Here is a 5,001-nt window from a genome sequence, read left to right on the forward strand (position 1 = left end):
AGAGACCCTATCTCCAAATATGGTCATTGCCGAGGCACTGGCAGTGCCTACTTCCAATATACCTTTCTCAAGGACTTGATTCACTCCACAGTTATGATTAAACAAATTCTATTTGGGAATTATAGAGATGGGGAGCAGACAATGACTGCTATAGGTAAGAAAACAGAAAGAAGGCATGGCTATAAAGGAGAGGATTCCTCTTTGGTAATGGGACAATTCTTTATCTGGATCGAGGCTGCATGTCATAGGATTATGACATTAAAAAAAATGAGCATGTGCAAAACAGCAGGTAAACCCCAAGTCTGTAATCAATCAAATTGATTGGATTGCTCCCATCTAGTTCCTGGGTTTGGAAATGTACAGATGTCACTACTGAGTCAAGCTGGGTGATGGGGACAGGGGCACTTCTTTTTTAAAATGCCTTCTAACCCTGTAATTAAAAAACAATGTGACCAATGAAGCCTCTTGGGATGGCGTTCATTGGTAAACGCATGCTTAGTATTGAAGGAGTTCTGGACTCAGTCTCCAGCACCACCAAAGCAGAGAAAGGAGTTGGTGAGCCCTGCTAGTCCTCACGTACTTGGCTAGGCTTCTATCACATGGCTGTTCAGATCCTCTTGCGTGTCTCCATCGCTTCCCTTTCTTCCCCCAGCCCAGCTCAGGGAGCTGCCCAGCTCAGCGCCATCCTCGCGCTCCTCCCTCCCTCCCATGCATTTCCAGGTCTCCAGCACCAGAGCAAAGCCGTAAGGTAAATTCTCTCTGAGTTGTGTTTCTGTTCTCCTGACACCCTGATTGACACACCCAGGCAACACCAGTGGAGGCTAAACATGATGCCCGAGGCTTGCATGGTGGGAGAAGTTAGAATGTCTTCAGTTCAAAAACTGCAGCGAGTCCAGACTTCTGGTTTTCCTGGGATTGTAATTTGGAAAACTGGTGTCCCTCCCACTCAAAAAAAAAAAAAAAAAAAAAAAAAAAAAAAAAAAAAAAAAAAAAGTGGTGGGCTGGAAGCAGAGCTTGTGCTAGTCCTAGAAGTAGCATGGGCACTAGCCGGACATCGAGATCTGTGATCTCCGAGTGTGCTCAGGGAAGATAATTTCATTTAAAAATGAAATACTCTTGATGGCTTAAGTAAATCAGAATGATTTTCTTGTTGATTACCAAGGTAATTACTGCTTTTGTACAATAGCACAAAGACCATAAATAGACATATAATCCCCACACTCGGAGACTGGCACTGTGAATGTTTTGATGTACTTTCTGCCATGAGTCTTATGATATACAATAAAACGATTCATGTTTGCCTACCAAGTTGCGCTGCTACACTAGGAGGTGAGCTCACTGCAGTCGCCACTACACTTGAAGATGACTGTTCACCGTTTAATCGTTCTTGTGCTCCCATTTGAACTGTCTGCATCCATTAATGAGTAAGTACAGACTGAAGGTTAGAAATGGCAGCCTTAATGCTCCCAAGGAGGAACATCGGGGGATGTGGCCGGAGGTAGTAGTCAAAATTTTCTGTCACTTGTCATTCATTCCAACTTTTGTCCTCAATAGAGTTCTCAGTGCACCAGCCAGCTGAAAGTGGGGTGTTTGCTGCAGAGTCTGCTCTGATCCCCAAGGCAGGAAGAGAGCAGAAGGCAGGTCTGGCACTCTGTGGTGAGCTCAGAGCCAGAGGCAGGCCGCAGAGCCCTTCCCAGCCAGAGGTCTTGCCCTGGCATACAGACCTGTCTTTCCCAAAGGAGGGACAGAGAAAGCCCTGGGTCTCTGATTGTAGTGTTTCCTCAGCCAAAAAAATCACTCCTCCTCCTGTTCAGAACAGTAAGTGAGAAAAAAATAAAAGAATAAACTGATGAGTTGTGTGGCCAACAGCATTTTGTTCTCAGAAACCTTCCCAGAAGCTATATCTTTGTCTCTGCAGGTGATGATATGTTGTAAGGACCTATCTGTCCTCAACATGTCTTCCAAACATGGTTTCATTCTATTTTTTCTGAATGTAAAACAATTCATAGCCATCATAAGAGTCTGAAGACTAGGCAAGCTACAAGAAGGAAATGAGAAGCTGATAGTCCTGCCTGCCAGTCAACACAACCAGTGTCGTATTTGGGCGTAAATCTTGTCGGTTTTGTTATGGGCACACATTGTGCGCGTTGGAATTACACTCTAGGAATTGTTTTGTAACATGTTTTGTAACATGTTTGTTTTGTAACATGTTTTGTAACATGTTTTTCATTTAATGTTTCTAAAACATCTCTACATATTTTCCAACTTGTCATTTGCTGCAGAGCAAACCACATCAAAGCTCAGTGGTTTAAGACAATAACTGTATTCGGTTTATGTTTTGTTTTGTTTTTTTTTGGTTCAAGGGTAATATATTCAAAGACATGGAGACATGAACTCTGCTCCTTAAAAGACAACAGCAAAGCCACGCGGCAGGACATGTAGCCCTGACGATGGCTTTGAGACAGCTATGGAAAACGTTACAACGTCACAGGTGTCCTTAAAAATTCTTCCTCGGGGCTGTAATGGCTGAGGTATTCCAACACAATGTGTTCTCGCTCATTTGGCAAATTCCCGTTTTGAAAGTTTCAGAAACAATATTATAAATGTCTTTATGATGAACTCTTCCTCTCCATAAAATTTTATGTGCACCTTGGAAAAATTTTATTAGGCTAAATTATTAAAGATGGAACTGCCAGGTTGGCCTTGTTTGAGACTTTTAACTGAAGAGAGGACTCGGAGCTTCTGATAACGTTGTCTTTTTAATGCTTGCTTTTGGCAAGAGGAGGACATTGCCACCCCAACCCACACCAATATAATCTAGTTCAGGATCAGTGTGATTTGAAGTGAGGCTACAGCTCCTGCCAGGGACCAGGAGACTTCTCATTACGTCTCTCTACAATTTCTGTTTTGCCTGTATTCCAAGGAGGTCGCCATCTGAAGCCTTTGCCCATCTCATAGTTGTTTCAGGGTCCCCATCCTTGCCAGGTACCTGGCTCCCCACTTGTGTTGAGTTGTGCTCAGCATCCTGGCCCTCAGCACCACCTTCTGAGCTTGGCTTATACTCTAAAAAGAAAAGTAGTCAGAAAACCCAGGCCCACCTCATCCATTCCTTCTTTCCCTACAACTTGGGATTTTTTTCATTGATTTCTGATTTCTCTGATACTTTCAGCAGTAATTTTTAGACATAATTTCTCTTCTCTAGTCATTATAATCTGGAAGCCAAATTGAACTGCCATGTCGGCTAGTAAACAGTATCATGTCAGACAGGCATCTGCAAGAGGCACAAGTCAAGAGAAGAGATGACAAGAAGGATGCACATCCCAGATAGAAGGGGACCTTGGGGAGCTTCTCTTGAGGGCCCACCACCATTCTGCTTGTATCTCCTTGGCCAGAAATTAGTCACGTGGCCAGTCTTGGCTTCAAGAGACTAGAGAACACCAACCTGCCCCCAGCACACACATACACACGTGCTATGGTGCTTTAGTGTAAGCTGTCTTTGCTGTGTGGAAGGGGAAGAACGGACATTGGGTAAGCAGTGGTCTCGGCAACATCTAAAGTGGAAAAACACTAAACCACACTGGCAGGGTAGATAGTTAAAGGACACAGTCCAAGCCATGCTTCCAGCACAGCGTCTATGCAGGACAAATATTCAACACATGCTAGTGGTTACAACGTCATTTCTCTCTGGTGTAACCAATCATTTGAATTTCTTTTCTGCAGTTTCCCACCTGTCATAATAAATTGCCTTATTGAATAAGCTTGGACAGTATTTGATAAACTTAGGGATACATTTTCCAATATTAGTGCTTTACTCCAAATATCTGAGTCTCTACTTTGTACTTAATGCTTATAAATCTGGCACATAGTGTGTATTAAAGTACATGTAAATTCCCTTTATAAACATGCTCTGGATCTTCTTAAACTAGCCACATTTTATGTAGATTCCTTCTTCTTGGTCTTACAGGTGCAATTTATATTTACTTTTTGTTCTTGTCTTAGTTACATCACTCACTGCTGTGACAAAATACAGGGTAAGAAACAGCTGAGGAGGGAGGAAGGGGAGAGAGAGGGGGAGGGAGGGAGGGAGGGAGGAAGGAAGGAAGGAAGGAAGGAAGGAAGGAAGGAAGGAAGGAAGGAAGGAAGGAAGGAAGGAAGGGAAGGAGGGAGGGAGGAACCTTTTTTGGCTCACAGTTTGAAGGTACAGTTCATCACAGTGGCAGGGGCACGAGACAGCGGTTGACATGGCAATGACAATCAGAAAGAGAGGAGGACAAATGCTAGTGTTCTGCTCACTTCTTTTCTATTCAGTCCAGGACCTGAGGCCATGGAGTGGTGCCACCCACATTCAGGCCTCACCTCCTCAGTCAATCCTTTGAAAACACCCTCACAAATACGCCCAGAGTCTTGTCTCCTAAGCAGTTCTAAATCCAGCCTAGTTGACAATCAAAATTAGCCATCACATTGCCTTTGTAAAGAAGACCCATCATATTAAATAGCAATACAACCCACACTTCAGAACAAATCCTTTACTAGTAAAGTCTTAATTTCAGTTGTGGACTATTACTTTAACTATGTAAAGATGTGCTACATTTGTTTATGCTGCATTTGTTTAACAATGTAAAGATGTGCTGCTTTGCCTGCCTAAGGCACCTAATTGGTCTAATAAAAAGTGAACAGCCAATAGCTAGGCAGAGGAGGAATAGATGGGGCTGGTGGGCAGAGAGAATAAGGAGGAGGAGGAATCTAAGCTCAAGAGAGAACAGGAGAAGAGAACTGTGGTTGATATATTGTGCACCCCAATAAACTTATCTGGGGTCAGAGAACAGAACAGCCACTAGATATAGAAACCAGAAAATGATGGCACTCATGCCTTTAATCCTATCCCTTGGAAGGCAGAGATCCATCCAGATCTCTGTGAGTTTAAAGCCTGACTCATGCCTTTAATCTCAGGAAGTGATGGCAGAAACCAGAAAGGTATTTAAAGTGTGAGGACCAGGAACT

The sequence above is a fragment of the Peromyscus leucopus genome, chromosome 3 (genome assembly GCF_004664715.2).
Source record: "Peromyscus leucopus breed LL Stock chromosome 3, UCI_PerLeu_2.1, whole genome shotgun sequence".
Classification (NCBI taxonomy): domain Eukaryota; kingdom Metazoa; phylum Chordata; class Mammalia; order Rodentia; family Cricetidae; genus Peromyscus; species Peromyscus leucopus.